Below are 14655 nucleotides of genomic sequence, written 5' to 3'. Positions count from 1 at the left end.
CTTCATGAGTAGGGTAATGCTCCTTTTTAGGCTCTAAAAGTAGTGTCCTATGTTTTTCAAAATGGTGCAAACACATAATCCTCCCCTAAACCATCAACATAATATGACACATGTACACCTTAACATAGTGACAACTGACACTGGAGATATGTTTAAGATTTTTGCTTTGAATTAAAAAAATAGACTAAACATGTTTTTATTCCTTTATATATCAATTTTATTTATTAATTTATCTATAATTTTTAATTAAAGATTAAATTATAAATCAAATGTTAAATAGTTAATATATTACGTTAATAATATTTTAAAGTCTTAAGCCTGATGTCATTTTAACAAAATCACTTGGAACAAATGATGTGAACTTTTGTAAAAAATCAAAGACTAAAATTGGTATAAAGGATGAGATTAAAGTACGGAGGAAATTTTTAGCAATTAGAATATAAAAGTTGATATAATTAGAGGGATTTAAAATATATTTATACCTAAAATATTATATAAAGTTTGTTAAAAAAACATCATACTTTAAGGTTAGTAATTTGTGAGTTTTTCAAATGTAGTAATTTGTGAGTTTTTCAAATGTAGTAATTTGTGAGTTTTCAAATGTAAATTAGAATATACACTTTGAGAGTAATGTAATAGCAATAGTTAGAGGACATTTTTGAAGAAAAATATTTACTTAAAAAAATAAAAAATGAGAATGGTATTATTGTAAGACAATTTTTCTTTCTTTCTAAAATGACACCTATTTCAAATAAAATGAATACTTATTACATCAATATTTTCACCCTTCCATAACTCAAAAAGTGTTACTCATTCGGTCCCAAAATAATTATCATAAATATAATAAATAAAAGAGAGAAAATAATGTTTTAACCAAATTATCTTATATTTATTTACTATTAAAAATATGAAAACTGTAGTGATTTAGGCTAGGGGTAGGAATAAAAGATAAAATAACTGTTACCATTACAAAGTCAGATATAGAGACATGAAAAAAAAGTTGGCAATTATAAGGAATTTAAAAGTTCTAACACAAAGTAATACTTAAAAAATATGAGTTTCTATATAAAATTAAATCAAGAGCGTCTAGAGATTGTTCACGATAGAAAGTTGAGGTAAAATATGGAGAATTTAAACATATATGATTATAAAAATGTTATAGATTAGACAAAGTGTCATGTTCCACGGGTCACAAATACATATTTCTTTCATTGCAAAAGCAAAATACAAATAATGTCGCTATGACCACCTAAATTAAATATATAAGTAAAAGAGTATGCATAAAAAAGTCTCTGAGAGATTCTAGAACAAATATACATCATTTGTTTAAGTTGATATATGATGACGATTATGTTTGTTGGAGAATAATAAGAGATGACTTAAACGTTATGAGAGATATTTTTTAAGTTCATTCAGATTCAATCAAGTTGTTGAACATGCTTTGGATTGTGTTGATTATGAACAATACTTACAAAACAAACAAATATAGACTGCCAATGTTTAAAATTGTAAATATGAAGTCAACTAAGTTGACATTTTAATGCATTTGTTTATATGGATTTTGTTGGGTGCTTTGTATGAGCAAGTATACACAGTCAAAGTAGTAGCAAGTGTTAAAAATAAAAGTATTGATCCCACATATATTGTATTAACTTAAGATGATTTAAAGCCAAAAGAGTATACACATTCAAAGTGGTAGCAAATGTTAAAAAAAGTGGTGCTTGGACTTGAGATCGTGCAACAAATCTCTGAGAAAATCAAGATGATCCAAGAGAAGATGAAGGCTTCGTAGAGTCGGTAGAAGAGTTATCATGATAAGAGGAGGAAAACACTTGAGTTCCAAGAGGGAGATCATGTCTTTTTGTGAGATACTCCGGTAACTGGTGTTGTTCGTGCTTTGAAGTCTCGAAAACTCATGCCCCATTTCATTGGTCTGTATCAGATTATGAAGCGAGTAGGAGAAGTGACATACAAAGTGCTTTATCGCCATTTCTTTCGAATTTTAACGATGTTTTTCATGTGTCTCAGTTGAGGAAGTATATTCCTGATCCGTCTCATCTAATTCAAGTGGATGATGTGCAAGTTAGAGAGAATTTTACCGTCGAGGCATCTCTCTTTAGGGTAAAGGACCGCGAAGTGAAACACTTGAGAGACAAGGAGATTATGCCGGTGAAGGTGGTATGGGGAGGACCTGTTGGTGGAAACATAACGTGGGAGCTGAAGAGTCAGATGAGGGAAAATTCTCTAAGTGAGGAAGAATTGTAACACCCCAAAATTTGATTAATTTATTTAATTAATTAGTATGATGTGTGCTTTCAATTACAAATATATTGTGAGTTGTATGTGTATGTAGAGTAAGGATAGTGAGAGCATTGATGGATAGAATAATTCAATTAATTGGAAGTAATTAGAATTGATAATTATTTTTAATTAATTAATATAAATAAGAAAAGTGATGTTTTGGTGGAAAAGAGAAAATAAGGAGAAATAAGGGAAGTGGTGAGAAAAATAAAAAGAGTTGGACCTGAGTTTAATTAACCAAAGATTAAACTAGGGTTAGAGATAAATAGAAAATTAGTGGAGCCTTTGAGAAAAAATACATAAAAAGTTACAATTTTTGGGAGAAAGATGGATGATAGGGCTTAAGAGAGAATAACAAACCATCAACCTAATTCAGAATTTTGCAAGGAATCTGAGGTAAGAGGGAGAAATGACTTCTCTATGGGTGTTTGACATGAAAGAGTAGAGAAGAGAGACCCTTACTGTCATTAGGGATTATGTAAATTCTTTTTTGATTTGTTGTTGTTCTGAGATAATCTGAAAAGTTGATGATTGATTGTGTTGTTATGTGATTTATGTGACTGAATTTGTGTGTATTATTCTGATTATGAGTATGTGATTCTCTGCCATCCTTGAAAAATTGAAGCTTTGAACATGAACATGAATTTAATAAAAGTGATGAATGAATTGTGTGTCAAATTTCTATGATCCATGACTTGATATGTACGTTGTAACATGTTTGATTGTGATGATATTGTTAAATATTGTTCAAATCATATTATGGTGTAAGTAAATATTATAATGATAGTTGGGATGATGTAAGAGGGATATGCAATGAGAAATGAAGTTCGTGTGAGAAAAATGGGAATTTTTGGATTTTGGGTTGATTTAAATTAATTGACATCCTGTGTCAATCGATTGCATGCATGTACTTTTGGATTTTTTTTGGAAAATTGAACTATGTCAATCGATTGATTCCCTGAATCAATCGATTGCACGTAACAAAAATATGAAAAATTTGTTAGGCGGAATGAAAAAAGGATTGATGTTAATTGATTGACATCCCATGTCAATCGATTGATGCTAGTGTAATTTTGAAAAATTGTTGAGCTAGAGCGTGTTATTTTATCCAATTGTTTTTTGCCATAACTTTAGTTTTGTAAATTCAAATGAGGTGCGGTTTGAAGCGTTGAAAAAGTAACACATATGACTATCCCGTAGTGATGTATTAAGAGGCTAAATGGGTCTAAAATTTATGAAAATTGATAGTTTTACTTGTTACAAACTATTTAACGATGACGAACAAACAATTAATTGATGCGAATGAATGAATTAATGATGAATTGATGTTAAGATGATTTAACATGACTGAGTGTTGTGTGGATATGTATTTGATATGGTGTTGCTGTTTGGTGATGCTATATGGTGTGAGTATGAATCATATTGTTATGAAATGTATAATCATATGGTGATTAATTATGTATTATTGTTGTGCACTGTTGTTATTATTGGTGAACAGTAATTTAGAAGGGAGAATTACTATTGTGTTAATGGATGTTGTTTATGGTCAGAAGGGGACCCGTAAGCATTATTATTGTTGTTGCATTGATTTATATGGACATGCATCATTGTGTCGCGTTGTTGAAAGAGGCATGTTGCTAGTTCAGAAAGGGGATTACAGGCTTGTCCCAAGCTCAAAAGAGAGGCTTAGAGTTTAGAAGGGGGGCTCATGGGTTCAGAAGGGGGATTCGGTTCTTGAGAGAACCAAATGTTGAGTTGGTACCACATGCATAGTGTCACATCATGTCATGAGTCGCAATACATATATTTGCATATTGTTATGAATGGATGTGAGATTATGGTGATGTTGGTTGTGTATTAAATGTATGACATGTTATATGTTTCTCTACCTTTGCATTCTTTACACTGTTTATATAGAAGTTTATTTCTCACCACTTTTGCTTAATTTTGTCCACCATGGACATCTTGTAGATACTCGGGAGTAAAATTGTTGTTGTGTGTGGAAGGTGGCTTATTAAAGCTATTCTTCGTTTTATTTATCGTTATAGCATTTAGTTGTTATGAAATAATTTTCTGCTGCGTGTTGTCACATGTTTTGATGAGTTTTGGATGGTGGTCATTGGTGACACCTTTAATAGTCGAATAAATATTTTTATATAAATTTTGGGGTTTAGGGTGTTACAAGAAGTATTAGACTAGATGGTTCATCACTTAGGAGTTAATTCTAATAACAGTCAACTCAAGTTTACACAGGCACGAGAATGTCATGCTCTATTTATATGGATAAATTTGATTTAAATAACACAATTTATCGATGTTACTACTCGTCACAATGATGAACCACTAAGAGAGTATCACCAATTGTGTGCTATTGGACTTTTTTGTACCTGGTTGGCATAAACACTTTTGTGGATAAGAGTTCACGATAGGTTTATGTTGTATATGTGAAGTACTTTTTAGACATACAGAGTACTCGTAAATACAAATGAAGATTTTCATGTCTGATTTACTTATTCGCACAGATGGACAAAACAAGTAAGTTCATGGGCAAACAATTGGCAGGAAACAAATGTCTCTTTCACGTAATATTCATGTAACTTAATACTTCTATGTAATTTCTATATAATTCCTAATATTTTTTGTTTAACCTATTTTCGAGTATGGATACTCCAACGTTTTTTGCAATCGCTCCACGGCAAATTATCAAATATTTCGATGAAGAGTTGCCCTATCTTTGCTACATTTCTCTAAATCAGGGGAATACGAATACCAAGACGTACATGTATTACTTGGACCATTTTTTATGGAGGGCATATGTTTTACTCAATACTGGTCAAAAAGTACAGGTGTGCGTGTTGCTCCTACGAAGGACATGTCTCTTAGAGGCCTTAGTAGGTATATTATGTTATAGGGGGAGGGGGGATAGACTTGCCCACAGCAGCGAGAATTCTTGCATGATGGTGTTTTATGGTGGTTCAGAGGTCATTCTCACGTGAGGTGAGATACTCTATTATTAAAGGGTGTGCTTAGGTATATACATATGTAAAGTGTGATATGTATGACTTAATATCTGTCCTTTTCTCCCATGGGAAGAAATATTTATAGAGTCCTCTTGGGCCTAGGATTTTCTTGGAAATGATCACTGCCCACCCAATCAATGATGGACCGTTAAATCCTTATTTCGAAGGGGGCGTGAGTTAGTTAATGATCATGATTTATCTCACACAAAGAAACGTCTTATCCCATGTTTCCCATAAATGGACGATCTGAAAGCCTTGTAGGCGAGGCAATACCTTCCATTAGGCTATATGCTATCGTGGCCTCTCCTAGGGCGACCTACATTCATCGTCCTAAGTGGGGCTCTTTTACAAATATAAAACTAGATAGTCCCTTAAGAACAAGGCCTTTGATAGAGGACGAAATGTTTAGATCGCTGCTCAGGGGAGTATCCCGAGGAATTGCATTTCTTGAGGACGTACTGCCTCAATTAAGGTTATGCAGCCCAACTTATGAGACCATAAGTCCCTCAAGAGGTTTTAATTAGCATGGGAGACCCAAGTCCCTAAGGAGAAAGTTATATGTAGCCCGACTGATGATACCATAAGTCTCGCATGCGAGGCATTTTGACCTTTCGGGCAGGATTTTTATCAAGCCCTCAGACAAGACTCAAGTTTTCTCTACTCATATTCAATTCACTTAAAATTAATATTTAAAAAGACAACTTTTCTCTACTCATTTAATCAAATAAGATGCTAACATTTTTCCATATCTTTCTTTCAAGAATTTCATCTAATGACAACTAATTAAAACTCATCATCTTCCATACACTTATCAAACACTAAGCAGGTGTTATTTAAGTAGTTTACATATAAATTGAAACTTGTTAATATCTGTCAGGATGGCCGAGTGGTCTAAGGCGCCAGACTCAAGTTCTGGTCTTCGAAAGAGGGCGTGGGTTCAAATCCCACTTCTGACATTTTACAAAATAAATAATTTTTTCAATGTTATTGTTTTTTATTATTCAAGTAGTTTCATAAGAAATAATGGTTTTTTTGAAAGACCATATAGCACATAGTGTTGACAAGATATGAACATCGTTGGATTATTTATGTTTTACTATAAGAGCTGTATAAGAGGATTGCTGCATATGGAAATATGAGTTGAATAAAGACAAGTTTAAAGAGGATGAATTGAAGATGAAGAACAAGTTTTTGAAAATTGCCACCTTTGTGTTGTTAACTGTAATAGTTGCATCAAATGTAATGAAGTGGTGTTTGTATACTTTAGGTGTTGTACGCCATGTTATGGAACATGGTGTTGTTGTTTAGTAGTTAAGGTTGATAGTTAAGGTGATGTAAACAGGTGTAAACTTGTGTACTTTATGAAAATGAACTATTGATTATGAATTGGTCAAAATCAATATAATACTCAAGTATTGTGTATATTGATCATACTGCATAACATTGGTCTCGTATAGTTACATGCCATAAAATAGGCCATTGTTATACTAATATAATTTTGTAAAGTGGTATAATTTTGTTATAATTTAGTGTATTATGACACTGGTATAAATTTGTAAACTGGTATAATTTTGGTGTATTATGACAAGCCATTTTTACAAGCCATAAAACTAGTATAAATTTGATTCATAACACTTGGCTGGGATAATTTTAAAATCTGATTACATACCATTTTTACGGACCATAAAATTGGTATAAATTTAATGCTTAAGTATGAGATGGGAATAGGTCATGCCGACCTATAATAGTTATTATTCCATTTGAATTGACTGCATTATGCAAAATCACATGGAGTTTGTTCAAGTTATTTTTGGTGCAGAAGGGAGACATGTGGAACACAATGTTTCAACTTGTATGCTGTAACATCTGGTCTCAGACAACAGACATATGGTATTGCAGTTTTGGTTCAGAATTATTTTATCCAAGATTCACTCTACCTAGAAGTTCTACAATTCATGGAAAAAAGTTAATTTGGATGTTCTAGTGCAACGTGTGGAACACGATGTTTCATCATGTGTGGAGTGCAATATCTGATCTTGGTAAGGAGACCTTGATAGATGTTGCTAGGCACAATTTTTTTTAGTGTGATTCAATCAGATTTGTTGTAGATTATTTAACAATGTTTGTTTGATTTGTTTGACCGTTGTTGAAGATCAAATCATATTTAAATGGAGATTTAAATTTGAATTTGAAATATAACCAATCATATCTTTTGTTGGGGATATTTATGGAGCAAATCAAATCCAATTAATTCAGCTATTATTCCGGACGAAAAGTTTAATTCATATATTCAAGGAGAAAAAACCCATAATACATTGCTATATAAGGAGACTCAATCCTCATGTTTGTTAAGGATTTTTTTTTGCACGAGATTAAGTTCTTTGTGCCTAGGGTTTTTTATTTTGTTGTTTCTTGTATTCCTTACTAATGTCATCATAAGGATTAATGTTGGATCTATTTGTGTACACGACTCAATGTTTCAGTAACTTGACATATTTTTTGGTTTGTCTTAATTGAGTTGTAAATTCAACAATAATTAGAGTTCTTATTGAAGTTGATCACTAAGGGTTAGTAATTGAGAGAAAATGATAGAGGTTCTCATATTTAGGGGAGTCCTAAATAGAAAGTCATTAGGATTAAAAAGAGACAATGAACATTATGGTGTTGATGTTTCTATAAGACTAATTGTACTAATTCGAAGTAATAAATTTCCTTTCTTGGATAGAGTACCCCCCCCCCCCCCCCCCTAGACGTAGGTGTGATTTCACTGAATTGAGTTATCAACCTCTTGTGTTATTTTATTGCTTTCTGCATTGTGTTATTGTTGATGTTATATTATTGTCTTACAGGTTTAACAAGTTGGATCAGTTGTCCAAACACCGTGTTCAACATCTGTCCCCTTAGGTATATAATTTCAGTGGCCTATAACATGAAATATTTAAGCCTGATCTGTTTAACAAAAAGACTAGACTTATGCTTTCTAAAAAGTCTATTTAGTTAAATAAACAATGTTATAGGCGAATTAAAAATCATATGAAGTCTGACATGTCGGCCTATATATGCATGTCTATTATAAAATACGTTAAATGCTATATATAAAAAGTCGTGTAGTCTATTTAAAAATAGGTAAAATGAACATTTTTATAAACCTTAATGTGAAATAGACTTTTAAAAAAGCTTTAAGGTCAAACCAGACTTTTTAAAAAGGACATCTGGCAAAAAAAAATCTAGAATATACCATATGTCAAACTCAAGCCTTAAAAATTTATCATAGGGCAAGCTCATGCCTTCTAAAGCATGACTTGACCTATTCTCACCCCTATGCATAAGACTAGATTAGTATAGTTCTAAAACTTGATTAAAGCTATTTTTACAAGCCCTTATGACATGCCATTTTTTTAGTGTTAATATTATATGTCACTTATAGTCCAATTTTTGCTATGTTGATAGTAAAATAAGAGAATTTCTTAATGCATCATATATGTTATTTACACATCATGCGAAAATACTAAAATGCTCTCCAGATTTCGAAAATGCATCTCCGTACGCACCTAATACACACACTTCATTCATTTTTGAGTCACACCCCAATTTTATGAATAAATTTATTTCGAAAATGCATTTCCAAAAAAAAATCGGAAATGCATTTCCGAAACCTACTGAACGAAAAAACAACAACAGTAAAAACGAAAAAGGTCTAACAAAATTTGAGTTTCACAAGGAAAATGAATGACTATCATCATACAAAGAGGCCATAACATAATCTAGACTTCTTATTGCTCATAAATTTTAATCAAGTTAAAAACTCAAATATGATATAAAACATGATGTAAATTGTAACACCTCAGCGTTCAACTAAAATGAGTTTTATTGTCCATTAAACTTAAATGCTACTTACCATTCAAAGGGAGACTCAACAAAACATTGTACAAACATGTATTGTCGGTTTTTGTAATCAAACTGAGGAGGCTTAGACATAAGTTTTTGCAGGATGTCAAATAATATATATATATATATATATATATATATATATATATATATATATATATATATATATGTGTGTGTGTGTGTGTGTGTGTGTGTGTGTGTGTGTGTGTGTGTGTGTGTTAAAAAATATGATCATATAGGCTTTGAATGTGTGACTTTTGCATTGAAATTGAGGAGGCTTATACATAATTTTTTTTTGTTCAACGGATTCTGGAAATGTATTTTCAGAATAAATTTATTCATAAAATTGGGGTGTGACTAAAAAACAAATGAATTGTGTGTATTGAATGTATCCGTAGATGCATCTCTATAATCTGTGAATCATTTTAGTATTTTCGCGTGTTGTGTAAGTAACATATATAATTTTCTAAAATAACACCATTAGACAATAAATTAACATGATAACTAGAATAAGACCCACGTGCGGTTGTAAATTAATTTTTATTTGATTTATATTCAATTTAAATTATATATTTTTTTTTAAAATATGGTTAAAAAGTTATATTATAATAATTTATTATAAATTATAATATAAACAATATGATAAATAAATAAATATTTTAATTAAAATATATATATATATATATATATATATATATATATATATATATATATATATATATATATATATATATATATATATATATATATATATATATATATATATATATATATATATGTAAGTTGACAGTGATATTTAGAATTTAATTTTTGCAAATTTTAATAATTCTAAAAGATATTGTTTGTGGTCATTTTTTATATTTTGATTATGGTGTTGTTTTGACGGTCATATTTGAGACACCAATAACATTATTCTTTGTCTTTAGTTTATTTATTTGTCGTAATACGAAGAATGTAACAGTGAAGTATATAAATATAATTGAAAAATATTGTATATTCTATGATATTTCAATATCAATAAATAGTGACAAGTATTCGAAATTTGTGTAATAACTAATTTGAGACTAAAAATATTTGTTTCAACTTTTACCTTTGTTGTGATATTAAGAAAACAAAAAATATTTAATAGTGTTTAGATTCACACATCTCTTTTATTTTTAAAATTTGAATAAATATATTAAAGTAATTGTTGAATTATTAAATTATTTTATTTAAAATAATTTAGACATTATATTAAAAAAGTATATCAATTTTTTTCTTTTTTATAATTCAAAAATTATTTTTTTAAAAAAATAATAGTATATAAGATTTAAGCAAATATTATATTTTAAAATTAAAAAATAATTGTTATATTACTATATTTTTGTTTTTGTTAAAGTTCAAACTCATGACTTTAACAAAAGAATAGCATGTTATTTGATCTTTTAACAAATAAAAATGAATTTTAGAAGATGTCACAATAAAAATAATGGAAATAATGGTGATGTATGAAATATAAAGTATGTGATATATGATATGCTGTCATATTTTTATTACATAAAAAGTGTTGTGGTTCTATTTTGCATATATGAGTTCTCAAACACATATTTTCGATTATGATGAGCACTATATGACTCACCTTTGATACATATTTATTATAATTAGAAGAAAGATATATTCTTCTCGTCAACTATAAACATCAAATTGAAAGTATATATATTTTTATAAAATTGTTAGATATAATGTGTGAAAATAACACCGTCAATTATAAACATCAAATTGAGTGTATATTTTTCTAAAACTAGTAAAGGACCCGTGCGAACGCACGGGTCGCGCAAGTGGAATAATTTATTTTTAAAAAATTAAAATATAATATATTTTTTTGTTTATATATATATATATATATATATATATATATATATATATATATATATATATATATATATATATATATATATATATATATATATATATATATATATATATATATATATATATATATATATATAATTGGATCAACGTACACAAATTTATTGCATAAGAGTTTTTTTAATGTAATGGATGTTAAATGATCAATAAATGGGTTCAAAAAATTTCCACAAATAACTTTTTCCAGTTTTGGACATAATAAAGTAAAACATTATTAATTTATAGTAATATAATTTGCTTAATTTTTTTGTATACTATATTAAGGAAATAATCAAAAAATATAATACAAAAATATTTTTACAATTTATTGATATATTGATATATAATAAACATTCCATTGTTAATGTTATGAATAAACATTCCATTTATCATTGAGATTTACCTTCATAATAAATGATTATTTAACCAAAATACATAAACCATGTAAAAGAAATACCAGATCCTCATTTGTTTTAAAATATAGTAATGAATACTACCAAATGTTGAAATTAATTGCAATTGATACAGTAAGGTTTAATGCAACAAAATATATTGAAACAAAAGGTTCACAATTTTAGTTAAAATTGTGAGAAATAAGTCCAGCAACAAAAATGATTTAACTTCGTACAATTCTTTGGTCCTTAAAAAACTGGGTTTATACAAAACCTGCCTGCAACTTTTTAGGAAGTGATGATTCAAAACTTGCCCGCAACCTTAAAAAACTACAATAATAACTAATTTGATTTCAGGATATTGATTTCATTTTGGAATGATAAGATTGCAACAACAATAAAATAACGGTAATATTTTTTAGTAGTATAAATAGGTAATTTATTTTATCACATTTTTCACTCACATCTAGTCTAAATTTGACCAATTTATTTTATTTAATTTTAATTTTTTTGTGTACACATTTCATTTGAAAATGAACCTCAATCAACATAACACATGCTCCAATTTTATGCAAAATGATGGATGTCCTCTTTGTATCCCAAATCAACAAAACACCCCATATTTTGGAAATCCATCTCTTATTCCAAATCCACACCATAATTCAAGATTTCAAAATTCTCTTTTTATCCAAAATCCATAAAATAATTCACCCATTGGAAATTACTCATATCATACATCAGCTTACCCAATGAAAAACTCTCTTTTAATGTATTTTGATATATTTAAATCAATTTTTTAATTATATTTTATATAATATATAGTGGGATTTAATGGGGCCCATTTTCTTAGCCCACTTTAATTATTTACAATCATTTTCTTGTACAACTAAATGTATAAAGAATTGATATTCTTATTGATTTATTACAAATCATGCATAACATTAATTATCTTACGGCTGAATTATTTTAATACTCCACTGACCTAGTCAATAGAAAGGAGGCAGTGGACATAATTATTCATTTCAACCCCCAACTATATTTTGGCAAATAAATAATTTAAATATGTTGAGTTATAATACTATATATGATGACGTGAGATTGGTAAAAAGTATAGTTGCATGCTTAACTTAATCATTTCAAACAAACAATGTAGGTTTTCCATTACCAATCAAAAGACAATTCATTGTATATGATAATTATACCTTGTTTTTTTTTATAAATCCTTAATTCAGTTGAATGCAAGATTCAAACATTGCTCCAACATTTCTGAACTACCTGCAATTTTAACATATGTATTAGACTTTGAAAAAAATTGTAAAAAAAATGTGTTTCTATGTGTTTTCTATAATTAGTTTTGAAGGATTTCATAATAAATTTTTATGTAATTGTTTTTTTAATTTCTAACACCATTAAGCATGCTGAAACCAAACATAACATGCAATAATCTATTTATAATTTAGTCGTATACACATATTTCATAAGATGACAACGTATTTTGTTATCAATCTAAAATACTTATTAACATTTGAAGATATGATACTCATATAAAATTTGTAGTTGAAAGAACACACAAAACACAATGTTCAACATAACAACATAGGATTTTGAATAATTTCACACACATGAATTAAATACTCATTATCATCCTTTAAACCATACATGAAATATAAATGTCAATTGTAATCCCACAAAATAAACACTTCAAAAAAGTAAGAACACATCCTATAACCAAAACATATCATGTTCTTAACAACTTCATACTTAAACTCATTCTGGTGCTAAAAAGTTCATAAAATATATTTCAATATCAAATTTCCGAAAATTCTAATTAAGAAGATGGTTTTATCTTTAATTTCTTGGATGGTTTGGTGCCTGATAATTGCGTAGCGCCAGACGCTTCAAAATCAACTTCTTCACCCTTGTCAGCAATTACAACATCCTTAGCCGGAGTCATTAGAATGATTGATTCAGGATCATTTTCACCAGATGCAGATAATGTTTGCTTGCAATATAAAAAATTAATTGTCAGATATAAAATGAATTATAATAATACAATATTTATCATAGAAAATTATTATGTTAACAAATGAAGATACTTACTGCGGAAGTTTCCAAATTTTCTTTGTTAGGGACCAACTTTGCATATTCAGTTTTAGACTGATTCTGCACATTGAAACATCGAATATTTATTATACTTGTTAAATGTTTAAATAATACATGAATTAAGTGAATATTATACGTCTTCTACTATGTAGTCATTTTCAATCTCTTTAACAAAGGCTTCATCATCACAAAGCTTCCAAACAGACGCTTGGGAAAACGTTGGCTGCACCTTAACTCTAAAAGTCATTTTCTTATTCAACAGCATTTCAAGCTCATCAGGATAAACCATTGGATCATCTTCTCCATTCTAATGGAAAAATAAAATATCAACCATGAGTGATAATCTGAACTTTACAACTCGATAAACTATTAACATTTTAACTTATGTATAACAATGTACCTCCACCATAGAGTTATGCATAAATTCAGCAGTCATTCCAAGTATAACAGCACATTCGGAATCCCAGAATACAAATCGATATTTTGATTCACCATTGCTAACATATATCTCAATCTTGTACCTATAGTATTTTAAACGAAGAAAATAATATGATTAATAACAAATCCATTACCAAATTTATTTGCAATTCATCTAGATTATATGTACCTTGGTATAGGCTGTTCGACTTTTTGCCCACATGAACATTCATAAGCTTTTTCAGGATTAGGTGCCTTCGAAGAACACCTTGTGCAACCATAATAAAACCATTCATACTTTGAGACAACAAATTTCAATGTGGTTGCTACAGTAACACATAAAGTTTCCTAAAAGCAAATAAAAAATGATATTAATTTCAAAAAGCAAACAATATAATTGTAATAGTAAAGATAAATTCGGCTCTATAGTATTCAACTTACATGTTTGATTTTGCAGAACTGACTTAAGGACATACATTTCGCATTATGAACAAACCTTTCTACTGGCGAATACTGAGAACCACCAGACCAATTAGAAAGAGATTTTGCAGATTGAGTAGGCTTCTCCTTCTGTTCATTAGTAGGCAACCTATAGAAATAAGATTGTTTTTGAAATTAAAAATTATGTATAATAATCTGAATATAAA

The 14655-nt window shown here is 29.0% G+C and overlaps 1 non-coding gene across 1 annotated transcript; it reads left to right on the top strand.

Moving 5' to 3' along the window:
- Nucleotides 1–6193: 6193 nt before the first annotated feature.
- On the top strand, nt 6194–6277 carry TRNAL-CAA (transfer RNA leucine (anticodon CAA)). Its single transcript has one exon. It is a non-coding gene; the product is annotated as a tRNA-Leu (tRNA).
- The last annotated feature ends 8378 nt before the right edge of the window (nt 6278–14655 follow it).

The sequence above is a fragment of the Lathyrus oleraceus genome, chromosome 5 (genome assembly GCF_024323335.1).
Source record: "Lathyrus oleraceus cultivar Zhongwan6 chromosome 5, CAAS_Psat_ZW6_1.0, whole genome shotgun sequence".
NCBI lineage: Eukaryota > Viridiplantae > Streptophyta > Magnoliopsida > Fabales > Fabaceae > Lathyrus > Lathyrus oleraceus.
Note: the sequence above shows the minus strand (reverse complement) of the source record. Positions and strands in the feature narration are given on the sequence as shown.